Genomic DNA, 17725 nt, shown 5'->3' with positions numbered 1-17725 from the left:
GGTTTATGTCGGAGAGTGTTTTGTCTATGTTCTCCTCTAGGAGTTTTATAGCTTCTGGTCTTACATTTACATCTTTAATCCATTTTGAGTTTATTTTTGTGTATGGTGTTAGAAAGTGTTCTAGTTTCATTCTTTTACAAGTGCTTGAGCAGTTTCCCAGCACCACTTATTAAAGAGATTGTCTTTTCTCCATTGTATATTCTTGCCTCCTTTGTCAAAGATAAGGGGTCCATAGGTGTGTGGATTTATCTCTGGGCTTTCTATTTTGTTCCATTGATCTATATTTCTGTCTTTGTGCCAGTACCACACTGTCTTGATGACTGTGGCTTTGTAGTAGAGACTGACGTCGGGCAGGTTGATTCCTGCAGTTCCATTCTTCTTTCTCAAGATTGCTTTGGCTATCGAGGCTTTTTGTATTTCCATACAAATTGTGAAATTATTTGTTCTAGTTCTCTGAAAAATACCATTGGTAGCTTGATAGGGATTGCATTGAATTTGCAGATTGCTTTTGGGTAGCATACTCATTTTCACTATATTGATTCTTCCGATCCATGAGCATGGTATATTTCTCCATCTGTTTGCGTCCTCTTTGATTTCTTTCATCAGTGTTTTATAGTTTTATATATATAGGTCTTTTGCTTCTTTGGGTAGATTTATTCCTAAGTATTTTATTCTTTTTGTTGCAATGGTGAATGGAATTGTTTCCTTAATTTCTCTTTCTGATTTCTCATTGTTAGCATATAGGAATGCAAGGGATTTCTATGTGTTAATTTTATATCCTGCAACTTTACTATATTCATTGATTAGCTCTAGTAATTTTCTGGTGGAGTCTTTAGCATTTTCTATGTAGAGGATCATGTCATCTGCAAACAGTGAGAGTTTTACTTCTTCTTTTCCAATATGGATTCCTTTTATTTCTTTTTCTGCTCTGATTGCTGTAGCCAAAACTTCCAAAACTCTATTGAATAGTAGTGTTGAGAGTGGGCAACCTTGTCTTGTTCCTGATTTCAGGGGAAATGCTTTCAATTTTTCACCATTGAGGATAATGTTTGCTGAGGGTTTGTCATATATAGCTTTAATTATGTTGAGGTATGTTCCTTCTCTGCCTGCTTTCTGGGAGGTTTTTTTTAAAATCATAAATGGATGTTGAATTTTGTCAAAGGCCTTCTCTGGATCTATTGAGATAATCATATGGTTTTTATTTTTCAATTTGTTAATGTGGTGTATTACATTGATTGATTTGCAGATATTGAAGAATCCTTGCATCCCTGGGATAAAGCCCACTTGGTCATGATGTATGATCTTTTTAATATGTTGTAGGATTTTGTTTGCTAGAATTTTGTTAAGGATTATTGCATCTATGTTCATCAGTGTCATTGGCCTATAGTTTTCCTTTTTTGTGGCATCTTTGTCAGCTTCTGGTATTAAGGTGATAGTGGCCTCATAAAATGAGTTTGGAAGTTTACCTTCCTCTGCAATATTCTGGAAGAGTTTGAGTAGGATAGGTATTAGCTCTTCTCTAAATTTTTGGTAGAATTCAGCTGTGAAGCCGTCTTGTCTTGGGCTTTTGTTTGTTGGAAGATTTCTGATTATAGTTTCATTTTCTGTGCTTGTGATGTGTCTCTTGAGAGTTTGTATTTCTTCCTGGTTCAGTTTTGGAAAGTTATACTTTTCTAAGAATTTGTCCATTTCTTCCAAGTTGTCCATTTTATTTGCATATAGATGCTGATAATAGTCTTATGATCCTTTGCATTTCTGTGTTGTCTGTTGTGATCTCTCCATTTTCATTTCTAATTTTGTTGAGTTGATTTTTCTCCCTTTGTTTCTTGATGAGTCTGGCTAATGGTTTGTCAATTGTATTTACCTTCTCAAAGAACCAGCTTTTGGTTTTGTTGATTTTTGCTATGGTCTCTTTTGCTTCTTTTGCATTCATTTCTGCCCTAATTTTTAAGATTTCTTTCCTTCTACTAACCCTGGGGTTCATAATTTCTTCCTTTTCAAGTTGCTTTAGGTATAGAGTTAGGTTATTTATTTGGCTTCTTTCTTGCTTCTTGAGGTATGCCTGTATTGCTATGAACCTTCCCCTTAGCACTGCTTTTACAGTGTCCCATAGGTTTTGGGTTGTTGTGTTTTCATTTTCATTCGTTTCTATGCATCTTTTGATTTCTGTTTTGATTTCTTCCATGATTTGTTGGTTGTTCAGCAGCGTGTTGTTCAGCCTCCATGTGTTGGAATTTTTAATAGTTTTTCTCCTGTAATTGACACCTAATCTTACTGCATTGTGGTCAGAAAAGATGCTTGGAATGATTTCAATTTTTTTGAATTTACCAAGGCCAGATTTATGGCCCAGGATGTGATCTATCCTGGAGAAGGTTCCGTGTGCGCTTGAGAAAAAGGTGAAATTCATTGTTTTGGGGTGAAATGTCCTATAGATATCAGTTAGGTCTAACTGGTCTATTGTATCATTTAAAGTTTCTGTTTCCTTGTTAATTTTCTGTTTAGTTGATCTATCCATAGGTGTGAGGGGGTATTAAAGTCTCCCAATATTATTGTGTTATTGTGAATTTCCACTCTCATACTTGTTAGCATTTGTCTTACATATTGTGGTGCTCCTGTGTTGGGTGCATATATATTTATGATTGTTATATCTTCTTCTTGGATTGATCCTTTGATCATTGTGTAGTGTCCCTCTTTATCTCTTTTCACAGCCTTTGTTTTAAAGTCTATTTTATCTGATATGAGTATTGCGACTCCTGCTTTCTTTTGGTCTCTATTTGTATGGAATATCTTTTTCTAGCCCTTCACTTTCAGTCTGTATGTGTCCCTTGTTTTGAGGTGGGTCTCTTGTAGACAACATATATAGGGGTCTTGTTTTTGTATCCATTCAGTCAGTCTTTCTCTTTTGGTTGGGGCATTCAACCCATTTACATTTCAGGTAATTATTGATAAGTATGATCCCATTTATTGTTTTGGGTTTGAGTTTATACATCCTTTCTGTGTTTCCTGTCTTGAGAAGATCCTTTAGCATTTGTTGGAGAGCTGGTTTGGTGGTGCTGAGTTCTCTCAGCACTTGCTTGTCTGTAAAGCTTTTGATTTCTCTCTCCTTCATATTTGAATGAGATCCTTGCTGGGTACAGTAATCTGGGCTGTAGGTTATTTTCTTTCATCACTTTAAGTATGTCCTGCCATTCCCTTCTGGCCTGAAGAGTTTCTATTGAAAGATCAGCTGTTATCCTTCTGGGAATCCCCTTGTGAGTTATTTGTTGTTTTTCCCTTGCTGCTTTTAATATTTGTTCTTTGTGTTTGATCTTTTTTAATTTGATTAATATGTGCCTCTGGGTGTTTCGTCTTGGGTTTATCCTGTTTGGGACTCTCTGGGTTTCTTGGACTTGGGTGATTATTTCCTTCCCCACTTTAGGGAAGTTTTCAACTATTATCTCCTCAAGTATTTTCTCATGGTCTTCCTTTTTGTCCTCTTCTTCTGTGACTCCTATGATTCAAATGTTGGGGCGTTTCACGTTGTCCCAGAGGTCTCTGAGGTTGTCCTCATTTCTTTTAATTCTTCTCTTTTCTCCTCTCTGTTTCATTTATTTCTACCATTCTATCTTCTACCTCACTTATCCTATCTTCTGCCTCCGTTATTCTACTGCTGGTTCCCTGCAGAGTGTTTTTGATCTCATTTATTGCATTGTTCATTATATATTGACTCTTTTATTTTTTGTAGGTCTTTGTTAAACCTTTCTTGCATCTTCTCGATCCTTGTCTCCAGGCTATTTATCTCTAACTCCAATTTGCTTTCAAGATTTTGGATCACTTTCACTATCATTATTCGGAATTCTTTATGAGGTAGATTCCCTATCTCTTCCTCTGTTGTTTGGTTTGGTGGGCATTTATCCCGTTCCTTTCCCTGCTGCGTATTTCTCTGCCTTTTCATCTTGTGTATATTGCTGTGTTTGGGGTGGCCTTTCTGTATTCTGGCAATTGGTGTTTCCTCTTTATTGTGGAGGTTCCTTGCTGTGGGTGGCGTTGGACAGGTGGCTTGTCAAGGTTTTCTGGCTAGGGAAGCTTGTGTCAGTGTTCTGGTGGGTGGAGCTGGATTTCTTCTCTCTGGAGTGCAATGAAGTGTCCAGTAATAAGTTTTGAGATGTCAGTGGGTTTGGTGTGGCTTTGGTCAGCCTGTACTCGGGATTATGTTCCTGTGTTGCTGGAGAATTTGCGTGGTATGTCTTGCTCTGGAGCTTGTTGGCCCTTGGGTGGTGCTAGGTTTCAGTGTAGGTATGGAGGTGTTTGATGAGCTCATATCGTTTAATGTTCCCTGGATTTAGGAGTTCTCTGGTAGTCTCAGGATTTGGACTTAAGTCTCCTGCCACTGGTTTTCAGACTTATTCTTACAGTAGCCTCAAGACTTCTCCATCTATACAGCACCAATGATAAAACATCTAGGTTAATGATGGAAAGTTTCTCCACAGTGAGGGACACCAGAGAGGTACACAGAGTTACATGGAACAGAGAAGAGGGAAGAGGGAGTTAAAGCTGACCAAGAGGAGCAGAAGGGGTATCAAAAGGGGAGACAGCAAGCTAGCCAGTAATTGCTTCCCTATGTGCTCTCCACAGCCTGGACCCCTTGGAGAGTTTCACAGAGTTACACAGAGAGGAGAAGAGGGAGGAAGGAGACAGAGGCGGCCAGGAGGATAAAAAGGGGAATCAAAAGGAGAGAGACAGATCCAGCCAGTAATCAGTTCCCTAAGTGTTCTCCACAGCCTGGAACATACAAAGAGATTCACCAAGTTGGGTAGAGAAGAAAAGGGGGTGGGGGAGATAGAGGCGACCTGGTTGAGTGAAAGGAGAGTCGAAAGGGGGAGAGAGCAATCAGGCCAGTGATCCTGCTCCCAAGTAAAAATGGATACTGAAGATTGGGTTCTTAAAGGTACAAAGTTGATAACCAATACCAAAAAGCAAAGATTAAGAATCCTGAGTAGAGGTTAAATTACCAACAATACAGTATTTAAAAAAAAAAAAAGGGAAAAAAGCAGAAAACAGAAAAAAAAAAAAAAGCAAAACATCAAACCAGTGAACAAACAAACAAACAAAAGACTAAGTAAGAGAAATTATAAAATATGTATATATGAAGTTTGTTTTAAAAATAGGGTCTTTTTTTGGCAAGGTAATGGTAGGTTATAAAAATGAAAATTAAAGGAATAATGGGAACATAAAAATAAAAAGATAAAACAAAAAAGACAACAAAGTAAAAAATTTTTTAAAAATTATTTTTTTTAATTTAAAAAATGATAATAGTAAAAATATATCTGAGACTTTCTCTGGAGCTGTTGCAGACAGTGTGGGGTCAGTTTATCTTCAGAGAGTTCCTTGGTCCGGCTTGTATTTCTCAAGGTCTATAGGCCCATTCCTATGTAGTCGGTGCTAACTCCAGGGTTTTAATCTATTGCACCTGTCACTTCCAAAGCTGTTCCCTCTGTTTATTTTAGCTTTTGTTTGCTGGTCTCTTCAGTGTCTAATTTCTGCCCTGCTACAAGGGGCGCGGTGGTGTTCCCTTTTATTTCCTTTTTTTTTTTGTTTTTTTCAGGCTCGCTTGTTCAGTCATGCTTTGGGGAGGGAGGAACACTGTGAACAAATATCACTGGCGTGTGCTCACAGTGATTCAGCCACACTGGGTTTGCCCCTGCTCACGGCGTGTGTGCTTCCCCAGTCTACACTGCTCAGACTAGGTTGCTCTGCCGGGAACTGTCTGATGCAGACTCTGGTTTACATGCACTTCTGAGGTCTAAGCTGCTCAGGTTCAGGTTCTCAGGTACTCCACAAAGGCGCAGACTTGGTTGGACCTGGTTTTGCGCCCGACCCAGGCCCGAGCAGCTCAGGTGACCAGGTGCTTGGCGCGCGTATTCACCCCCAGTTGGAGGCTGCGGCTTACCCCCTCTCCCGTTCCAGCCTCTTGGTTTTCTGGGTGTGCAACAAGTGCGCCTTCTTAGGTGTGCCGTGTGTCTCTTCTGGGGAGCTGGTCTCTGGCTGCAACCCTCCTAGCAGATGTCGATCGTCCAGAGTCCCAAGAAGTCTTGGTTAGCAGAGAAATCTGCTTGCATTTGGTATAGGGTGCCTCTCTGGGGTCGAATGCCCGCTTCCGACTCTGGCTGCCCTCGCCTGCCTGTCTCCGGCGGGGGATGGGCCGGTCTGCAGCCGGCTAGCTCTGCTCAGTGCTTTGTTCTGTGAGCGTGCCTGGCGGTGTCTTAGGTTAGGGCTTTTCACGTGATCACAGGATAGCTACCCCACAGTCTGGGTTGCTATCTCAAGCTAATTCCCTCAGATTGCCCTCAGGGCATTCAGGCCTGGATCTTACCCTAAGCAATGCAGCCCGCTCCTCCCTGTCCCTCCCCTGCTTGCTAGTGGGGGATGCAACCGTCTGGGCTGCTGCTCCACTGGAAGTTGCTGTTAGGCACGTAATCTGTGGGTTTTAATTATTTATTTATTTTTCCTCCCCGTTATTTTGTCCTCTGAGATTCCAAGGCTCACCACAGACCCGCCTGAGAGAGTGTTTCCTGGTGTTTGGAAACTTCTCTCTTTTTTAAGGCTCCCTTCCCAGGACGGATCTCCGTCCCTACCTCTTTTGTCTCTCTTTTTATCTTTTCTATTTTGTCCTACCTCCTTTTGAAGACAATGGGCTGCCTTTCTGGGTGCCAGATGTCCTCTGCCAGCAATCAGAAGTTGTTCTGTGGAATTTGCTCGGTGTTCAAATGTTCTTTCAGTGAATTTGTGGGGGAGAAAGTGGTCTCCCCGTCCTATTCCTCCGCCATCTTAGGACTGCCTCCCTTGAATTGTTTTCTTAATTTCCTTTTCAAATTGTTCTTTGTTAGTGTATAGTAATACAACTGAATTGTTTTTGGATTTTGTGTCCTACAACTTTGTTGAATTTGTTTATCAGTTCTACCAGTTTTGTGCATGTGTGTGTGTGTATGGGTGTGTGTAATCTTTTGAGTTTTGCATGTAAGAAAATGATGCTATCTTCAACAGAGATAATTTTACTTCTTTCTGATGTGGATGCCTTTTATTTCTTTTGCTTTCCTAACAGCTCTGGCTATTACTTCCAGTTGTTGAGTACTAACATAATGGTGAGAGCAGTCTTCCTTGCCTTGTTCCTTACCTTACAGGAAGAGATTTCAGTTTTTCACCACTGAGTATGATGTTAGTTGTGGCCTTTCTTATGTCGAGGTAATTTCTTTCCACTCCTAGTTCTTTGACTGTTTTTTCTCGTGAAGGAGTGTTGAATTTTTTATGCATCTATGGAGATGATCATGTGATTTTTGTCCTTCATTCTGTTAATGTGTTTTATTACATTGATTGATTTTTGTATGTTAAACTATCCTTGCACCCAAGGGATAAATCCCTTTTGACCGTGGCACATAGTCCGTCTAATATGCTGTTGAATTGTTTTGCTAGTATTTTGTTGAGGATTTTTGCATCTGCATTCATCCGGCAAAGCGGCCTGTAGTGTTCTTTTCTTTTGGTGCCTTTGATATCAGGATAATGCTGGCCTCATAAAATGAGTTTGGAAGTGTTCCCTCTTCTTCAATTTTTTGGCAGCATTTGAGGAAGGTTGGTATTAATTCCTTGAATGTTTGGTGGAATTCTCCAGTGAAGCTATCAGTTCCTGATTTTGTGTGGGGGAGGGGGTGGCGGGGCTGAGGGGAGGTTTGTCATTACTGATTCAATCTCATTATTGGTCTGTTGGGTTTTCTGTTTCTCCTTGATTCAGTTCTGGTAGATTGTGTGTTTCTAGGAACTTATTCATTTCTTCCAGGTTGTCCAATTTCATGCCACAATTGTTCATAATATTCCTTTTTTTCCCATTTATTTTTATTAGTTGGAGGCTAATTACTTTACAATATTGTAGTGGATTTTGCCATACATTGACATGAATCAGCCATGGATTTACATGTGTTCCCCTTCCCGATCCCCCCTCCCGCCTTCCTCTCCATCCCATCCCTCTGGGTCTTCCCAGTTCACCAGCCCTGAGCACTTGTCTCATGCATCCAACCTGCGCTGGTGGTCTGTTTCACCCTTGATAGTATACTTGTTTCAATGCTGTTCTCTCAGAACATCCCACCCTCTCTTTCTCCCACAGAGTCTAAAAGTCTGTTCTGTACATCCGTGTCTCTTTTTCTGTTTTGCATATAGGGTTATCGTTACCATCTTTCTAAATTCCATATATATGCGTTAGTATACTGTATTGGTCTTTATCTTTCTGGCTTACTTCACTCTGTATAATGGGCTCCAGTTTCATCCATCTAATTAGAACTGATTCAAATGAATTCTTTTTAATGTCTGAGTTATATTCCATAGTGTATATGTACCACAGCTTCCTTATCCATTTGTCTGCTGATGGGCATCTAGGTTGCTTCCATGTCCTGGCTATTATAAACAGTGCTGTGATGAACATTGGGGTGCACGTGTCTCTTTCAGATCTGGTTTCCTCAGTGTGTATGCCCAGCAGTGGGATTGCTGGGTCATATGGCAGTTCTGTTTCCAGTGTTTTAAGAAATCTCCCCAGAGGAATCGGGTGGAGAGGGAGGTGGGAGGGGGGATCGGGATGGGGAATACGTGTAAATCTATGGCTGATTCATATCAATGTATGACAAAACCCACTGAAATGTTGTGAAGTAATTAGCCTCCAACTAATAAAAAAAAATAATAATAATCCAAAAAAAAAAAAAAGAAATCTCCACGCTGTTCTCCATAGCGGCTGTACTAGTTTGCATTCCCACCAACAGTGTAAGAGGGTTCCCTTTTCTCCACACCCTCTCCAGCATTTATTGCTTGTAGACTTTTGGATAGCAGCCATCCTGACTGGCGTGTAATGGTACCTCATTGTGGTTTTGATTTGCATTTCTCTGATAATGAGTGCTGTTGAGCATCTTGTCATGTGTTTGTTAGCCATCTGTATGTCTTCTTTGGAGAAATGTCTGTTTAAATCTTTGGCCCATTTTTTGATTGGGTCATTTATTTTTCTGGAATTGAGCTGCAGGACTTGCTTGTATATTTTTGAGATTAATCCTTTGTCTGTTTCTTCATTTGCTATTATTTTCTCCCATTCTGGAAACTTTCTTTTCACCTTGCTTATAGTTTCCTTTGTTGTGCAAAAGCTTGTAAGTTTAACTAGGTCCCATTTGTTTATTTTTGCTTCTATTTCCAATATTCTGGGAGGTGGGTCATAGAGGATCTTGCTGTGATTTATGTTGGAGTGTGTTTTGCCTATGTTCTCCTCTAGGAGTTTTATAGTTTCTGGTCTTACATTTAGATCTTTAATCCATTTTGAATTTATTTTTGTGTGTCATGTTAGAAAGTGTTCTAGTTTCATTCTTTTACAAGTGGTTGACCAGTTTTCCATAATTGTTCATAATATTCTTGTATAATCCTGTTTGTTATTGTCACATTGGTTGTAATATCCCCTCTTTTTTTATGATTTTGGTTATTTTACTGTTTTTCTCTTAGTTAATCTAGGTAAGTATTTTTAAAATAATATTCTCTGTGTATAACGAAGTTCGTTCACAACACTGCTGTTTATAAAGGCAAAAAGCCCTGACTGCTACTTATATTTTCATCGCAAAAAGCTACTAATATCTGTTGAAACTTTACTATGTGCTAGGCCCTCTACATGCATTATGTCATTTAATTCTCACAACAGCCATGTGAGGTAGACACGAATCTTATCCCTATTTTATATACGAGGCACAAACATGTGATAACTTGTCCAAAGTCAAACATCTAGTAGGTGGTGGAATCAGGATTTAAACTCTGGTCTTTGGGTTTATATAGATACAAATCCGTGTTATGCAACTATTAGCAAAGGAAGTATGTTGCAATAAAAGATATACTGCACTCTTCCAAGGAAGAACTCAAGAAATCTGCAAGTACCTAAAAACATTGTATTGAAACATGAATGCCCAGGATGGGTTTCTGGCAACCAGTGGGTCCAATGGCTCTGAACCTTTTTTTGGTTGTGGGCCCTGTGTTAGTCTATTCCAGTTGTCAACACCAAATACCACAGGCTGGATGGCTTGAACAAAAGGCGTTTAGTTTCTCATAGTTTGGGAAACTAGAAGTCCAGGATCAAGGTGCCAGCAAGTTCAGTTCCTGGTGTAGGCACTCCTGCTGTATTGCAGTTGGCCACCTTCTCTCTGTTTCCTCACATGACATTTCCTCTGTGTGTGTATGGAGACAGAGAGAGAGAGCGAGAGATCTGGTAACTCCTCCTTTTGTAAGGATGCCAGATCCTTTGGGATTAGGGCCCCACTCTTACACAACCTCTGTGTGTGTTGTGCTTGGTCGCTCAATTGTGTCCGACTCTTGGTGACCCCATGAACTGCGGCACACCAGGCTCCTCTGTCCATGGGAATTCTCCAGGCAAGAACACTGGAGTGGGTTGCCATGCCCTCCTCCAGGGGAACTTCCCAGCACAGGGATGGAACTCAGGTGTGCCACACCGCAGGTGGGTTCGTTACTGTCTAGCCACCAGGGAAGCCCAAGAATACTAGAGTGGGTAGCATATCCCTTCTCCAGGGGTGCTTCCCGACAGAGGAATCAAAACCTGTATAGCGGGCAGATTCTTTACCAGCTCCCTCAATTAACCCTAATTACCTCTCTAAAGGCTCCATCTCCAAATTCAGTCACATTGAGGGTTAGGGCTTTAAGAAAGGAATTTGGGGGCAACACAATTCAGCCCATAATAGGACTCCTTTGAGAATCTATTGAAAGCTCTATACACCCTCCTAAGAAGACTGTATACATGCCTCCCACAACTTTGCACACAATTTCAGGAACTTCTTGGAACCCAGGTTGAGAGCCACTGTTCTAGGTCACCTTCCTCTTTTCCCAGATGGGGAAACAAGAGGTTCAGAAAGGGGAAGTGCTTTTCAGTAGGTTAGGAGAGAGGTAGGTTTCCTGATTCCTCATCAAGTGCTTGCCCTACCTTACTCTGCCTTGTGTTAGGCCTGTTAAGTCAGCAATCCACAGTGACCCCAAAACACTAGAGATTCTATGGATGCAGTGAAGGGGAGTGCTTCTCCTGGGGTGCTCAAGTGAGTGAACAAGGCTCTAGCTATAACTGACAGTAAATGGGGCAGATTTCATTGTTTCAAATTAGTCATGAGGTTGGGGAGAAGCTGCACCAAGTTCAACATACTCCCACAGGAGTTCTGAGTGTGAGGCGATGGAGGTGCTTCTGTCCTACCAAATAGCAAAGTGGGGACTGAAGAGGTATAGTTGAACTGTCTGCTGGCCTTGACATGGGGCTGTTCCTCTACTCTCAGATTCCTCATTTGTACACCCCTCAGGAGTAGACCTGTTAGATTTCTACATGAGATTATCTAGCTCTAATATTCTGTACATCTGTGATTCTGGGGCAGGAACCATGCGGGAAAAATCAGTTGAGGCACCTGGGTCCTCGAATCATGGGCAAAACAATTTTTTTTTTTCAAAATGTCTTCTGATGGCGTCAAAGAATTAGCAATAAAGCACATGTAGTTTAAAGAGATGAAAAATCCCTAATAAGCACGAGAAGACCCTTTACATACTCAGTCATTTAAGGTAAAGTCCCAAGAGAAATGTTTCCTCAATTTCTGTTTCAAGTCCATCCTTAAAAAGGGAGGCGAATTATAACAGCTGGAATTCTGAACAACCAGGTTAGAAGATGGAACAGTATTTATAATGGGAAAAGTTATGTTATCTTTAGGCAGAGGGGTGGCCCCAGAAAATGACTCTTGTTTCATTTCATCAATCAATGAGATTTTAAAAGAACATGACATTCTTCCTATTGACCCTATCAATGCCACAAACCAGTGTGGAGCCTTCACTTGGGCCACAAGACTAGAAACAAAAGCAGGGGCACTCACTGCAGGATGGTGGCTAACATTTAAGGAAAATTCAGCTTTGCCCCCTACAAAGAACTAAGGAAGGGCTTGAAGGGTTGTGCACACCCACCTACTGCTTCTGTGCCAGTGGAAGGTGGGAGCTCACCCAGTCTAGCACATCAAAGGTCTCAGTTTCTGTCTGAGGAGAAAGAGGAAGAAAAGAGCTGCTGCTGAGGGGAGCAAGGGTGAAGGCTGGTGTTAAGATAGAAGTGCCAAACGGGCAAGGGAGATGCAGCCCATCCAACCACCAGCACCAGCACCATCACCACCATATTGGTACAAATAAGCTCTTCAGTCTCAGGGCTTAATAGACTAATCACAAAGAACAGGAGGAACTCCAAAGGCCCTTCCCAACAAACATCTGGCCCTTCCCAACAAACAGCCTTAAACGATACTGCCCTCGGCTGGTCAAATCGGTGTATTACAATGCAGGCACATCGCTCTGGGTTTTTTGCCTTCATTTCTTTTTCTTGGGTTCTTGGTGCTCCACCTCTGAGAGGAAGTGGATGGGGAGGGGAGAAGTCTCTGAGAAATTGTATCCAAATACATCACTTCTGCGAGTTTCAGCACAAGTTCACAATTAAATTCTGAATGATAATGTACTACCCAAATATGAACTATTTATTAAAAAGTGAGATTGATATTATAATTATGTAAGCATCACTTTATTATTAAAAAGGTATGAGTTCTCAAAATTATAGCTATTAATGTAGATGAAATAAGATTACTAAGCTCAGTTAGAGATGTTATAAACAAAGAAAGTAACTTTGGTTCTACTTCTGCTTAGAACATAGTTACAATATGCTTACACTGGGATGTTATTTCCTTAAGCATTATATTTTTCTCCAATTATACTGAAACGTAAGATAGATAGAGAAAAAGTCACAATATATACGTTGAGTTTAATAATTGATTATGAAGTGTATACCCCCAAGTCACAGAAGGGGATAGTGTCGGCTACCCGCAACACTCCTACAGTTGCCATGTCTTATCTTAGCCTTGTTCCTTCTTCAAGGAGAATAGGCACACTCTTACTTATGTGCCATCCTTTCTTCCCTTTTCCTCAAAGATTTTATAATATATATATATATATTATAATATATATATATTATAATATATATATATATATAAAATGTGAGTTAGTGCTGACAGCTACTTACAGTTATATGAATGGAAGTGTTAAATATATCTGTGTTCCTTCTTGGTTTTTCAATCAATGTTAAATTTGTGAGATTCATGCCTATTCTGTGTAGTAGTACTTTGTATATTTTTCCTGATGAAATTGTGTTTATTCACATGAAGAGGATCTCCCAGAACTTTTGGATTTGAAGCCGGCAGGGCTTAATTTTGGGAGAGCCAGAGGGCCGTAGGAAATAGACACCGCTCTTAAAGGGGGCATACAAAATCTCACATGCTCCAGGACCCAGGGCTGAAGCAATAATTTGAAGGGAGCCTGGGTCAGAGGCAGCTGCTGATCTTGGAGAGCCTCCCAGAGAGGCAAGAGGCAGCTGGACTCACCCTGGGGGCATCGACACTGGAAGCAGCCATTCTGTGGAGCTCCTTCCACCACGTGGACACTGGCACTAGCCACTGCCGTTTTGGAATCCTCCCTCTACTTACTAGCATCAGTGCCCAGACCTACCCATCAGCCGGTAGGCAATAATACTGGGGCAGGACAAGCTACTAGCCAGGCAGAGACGCAGTCCCACCCACAAGCAAGCCTGCTGTCTTAAGACTCCCTGGAGCTGGACCTGTCAATCAGAGGCCCTGACATACCACACTGGCCCTATACACCAGTAAGAAGGCATTAAGCCAGGACTCCAGGGTCCTGCAGTCAGAGACCCTGGGACCTAGTTCCTGCCCACAGCAGGTCATCACTAGCCCCAGGACCAGTTATACCCATCAGTGGTTAGGCCCCAGCCCTAGTATGCCCTGGACCCAGCCCCAGCCACCAATGGCCCAAAACACCAACTCCTGGACTCCTCCAGAGCCCTGAAGCCAGAGAACCCAAGAACCAGCTCCACACACCAGCAGGCAGACAACAGCAACCACAGTAACTCCAGCCCTGCAGCCTGCCATGCCAGGAAATAGGTCACCCACCAGCCCCAACAGCCACTGAGTCCCAGCACAGTGTACCAGCAAGTCGACACCAGGTCTGGGACACTTTGGAGCTCTCAGCCAGCAGCTCTGGAATCCGTCCCCACACTGCAGTGTGTGGAAGCCCCCTTTGGGACATCTAGGATCCCACAGCCAGCCATGTCGGGAACTGGCCCCACTCAACAGTGAACTGAGACCAGCTCTGGGGCCCCCAGGGCCCTGCAGCTAGGGACCCAGGAACAGAAACAGAGCTCCACTCACCAGTGAGCTGGCACTAGCCCCAGGACACCCTGGGCCCCAAACACAGCCAACAGCAGGACAAACCAGCCTCAAGACACCCTGGCATGTCAGCGAGCTGCCCCCAGAAACAGCCACACTCGCCAGCAGGACAAGGCAAACTTTGGGACACCTAGGACCCCCTAGCCAGCAATGTAGGAGCTAGCGCTAGCTATGTCAGCAGAAGGCTATGCTTATTCATTTGATATTGATTCATAGTGGGGAGACAAGTATGTTTTAGGCTTGCAGGATTATATGCAATAGAATTTACTGTTGTTTAGTAGCTCAGTCGTTTCCCAGTCTTTGCCACCCATGGACTGCAGCACGCCAGGCTTCCCTGTCCTTCACCGTCTCCCAGAGGGTGCTCAAACTCATGTCCATTGAGTCAGTGATGCCATCCAAACACCTGACCCTCTGTCATCCCCTTCTCCTCCTGCCTTCAATCTTTCCCAGCATCAGGGTCTTTTCCAATGAGTCGGCTCTTTGCATCAGGTGGCCAGAGTATTGGAGCTTCAGCTTCAGCCTCAGTCCTTCCAATGAATGTGCAGGGTTGATTTCCCTTTGGCTTGACTGGTTTGATCTCCTTGCTGTCCAAGAGACTCTCAAGAGTCTTCTCCAGCACCACACTTCAAAGGCATCAATTCTTCGGCACTCAGCCATTTTTCTTGTCCAGCTCCCACATCCCTACATGACTGCTGGAGAAACCATAGCTTTGATTACAAGGACTTCTGTAGGCAAAGTAATGTCTCTGCTTTTTAATGTGCTCTGCTGTCTAGGTTTGTCATTGCTTTTCTTCCAAGGAGCAAGTGTCTTTTCATGGCTACAGTCACCGTTCACAGTGAGTTTGGAGCCCGAGAAAATAAAGTCTGTCACTGTTTCCGTTGTTTCCTCATCTATTTGCCATGAAGTGATGGGACCAGATGCCATGATCTTCATTTCTTGAATGTTGAGTTTTAAACCAGTTATTTCACTCTTCTCTTTCACCTTCATCAAGAGGCTCTTTAGTTCCTCTTCACTGTGTGCCATAAGGGTGGTGTTGTCTGGGTACCTGAGGTTATTGCTGTTTCTCCCCACACTCATTATTAGAAAATGTAAATCAAAACTATAACGAGGTATCACCTCACACCGGTCAGAATGGCCATCATCAGGATATCTACAAACAATACACGCTAGAAATGATGTGGAGAAAATCGAACCCTCTTGCACTGTTGGTGGGAATGTAAATGATACAGCCACAGGAGAACAGTATGGAGAGTCCTTGAAAAAACTAGGAATAAACAACCCTAAGGGCCGACAATCCCACTAGTGGGCACGTACCCTGATGATTCCATAATGGAAAAAGACACATGTATGCCAGTGTTCACTGCAGCACTATTCATAACAGCGAGGAAATGCAAGCAACTTAGATGACCATTGACAGATGAATGGATAAAGAAGTTGTGGTACATATATACAGTGGAACAACACTCAGCCATAAAAAGAAACACATTTGGGTCAGTTCTATTGAGGTGGATGAACCTAGAGCCTATCATGCAGAGTGAAGTAACTCAGAAAGAGAGAAACAAGTATCGTATATTAACACATATGTATGGAATCTAGAAAGATGGTACTGATGAACCTATTGGCAGGGCTGCAGTGGAGACACAGACATAGAGAACAGACTTGTGAATGCAGTGGGGGAAGGAGTGGGTGGGACAAATGGAGAGAGTAGCATCGAAACACATACATTACCATATGAAAAACCGATAGCCATTGGGAATTTGCTGTATGATGCAGGGAACTCAAACCTGGTGCTCTGTGACCACCTAGATGGATGGGGTGGGGTGGAGTGGGAGCTGGGAAGGAGGTTCAATGGGGAGGGGATATATGTATACCTATGGGTGATTCATGCTGATGTGTGTCAGAAGCCAACATAATACTTTAAAACAATTATCCTCCAATTAAAAAAAGTTTAAAAAGAACCAAGAACAGAGAATCTAAAGGAGAACCAAACAGAGATGAAGAGTACAATAAGTGAAATAAAAAATATACTTCAATGGTAGGTGAGATGACACAGAGGAAGGGATCATGAAGCTGGAAGACAGAATAGTGGAAATCACTGAAGCTGAACAGAAAAAAAGGAAGAATAAACAGAGATGAGGGACCTCTGGGACCAGGTCAAGCATAGAAACATTTGAATTCTAGGGGTCCCAGCAGGAGAAGAAAGAGAGAAAGGGGCAGCGAGCATATGTGAAGACATACTAGCCGAACACTTTGCTAACCTGGCAAAAGCAATGGGTATCCAGGTACTGGAACACAGAGAGCCCTACACAGAAAGAAAACCACACCAAAACACATTGTAATCAGAATGGCAAAAAGTAAGGCTAACGAGGGGCTATTAAAAGCAGCAAGGGAAAAGCAACACGTTACAAACAAGGGATTTTTCAGCAGAAACACTGCAGGCCAGAAGGGAGTGGCATGATATATTTGAAACGATAAAGAGAAAAACCTACAACCAAGAGGACACTACTGGAAAGACTGTCACTCAGATTTGAAGGAGAGGTCAAAGTTTTACAGACAGGAAAAAGCTAAAAGAGTCCAGCATCACCAAACCAGCTTTACAGGAAATGCCAAAGGGACTTCTCCAAGCAAAAATAAAAGACGCAACTAGAAACATGAAAATGATGAAAGGAGAAAGCTCACTGATAAAGGCAAATATACAGTAAAGGTAGCACATCAATCACTTACAAAGCTAGTGGGAAGGTTAAAAGACAAAAGTAGTAAAATCATCTGTATCCGCAATGAGTAGTTAAGGGAGCATTGCTATTGTTTAGTTGCTAAGTCATGTCCGAGTCTTTGAAAACCCCATGGACCTAGCCCGCCAGGCTCCTCTGTCCATGGGATTCTCCAGGCAAGTATATTGGATTTGGTTGCCATTTCTTTCTCCAGGGGACCTCCCCGACCCAAGGGTTGAACCCACGTCTCCTGCATTGGCAGGCAAATTCTTTGCCACTGAGCCACCAGGGAAGCCCCTTAGTTAAGGGATACACAGAAGGAAAAGATGGACAATATGATGTCAGAAACAGCAAACGTGAGGAGAGGAGTAAAAATGGGGGGTGGCTAATATGCATTTAACCTTAAGAGGTCAGCAGCTTAAAATAATCAGATAGAAAAAGAGACAGGCATAGTGTAGGGAACAGAGTCAATAACTATGCCCTATCCTTGTTTGGTGGCATATCATAACCAGAATTACAGTGTTGAACATTTTGAAATGTATAGAAATAATAAATCACGATGTTGTATACCAGGAGCTAACATAGTGTTGTAGGTCAATTACGCTTCAAAACAGACAAACAAGCAAACAAACAAAGATGTGGAGGAAAAGAGATAAGCTTTGCACTTACCAAAGGGTAGGTGTGGGGGAGGGGAATTGGACAAAGGTGGGCAAAACGGAC

This window comes from Cervus canadensis, chromosome X (genome assembly GCF_019320065.1).
Source record: "Cervus canadensis isolate Bull #8, Minnesota chromosome X, ASM1932006v1, whole genome shotgun sequence".
NCBI classification, from domain to species: Eukaryota; Metazoa; Chordata; class Mammalia; order Artiodactyla; family Cervidae; genus Cervus; species Cervus canadensis.
This window is presented reverse-complemented; position numbering follows the sequence as displayed.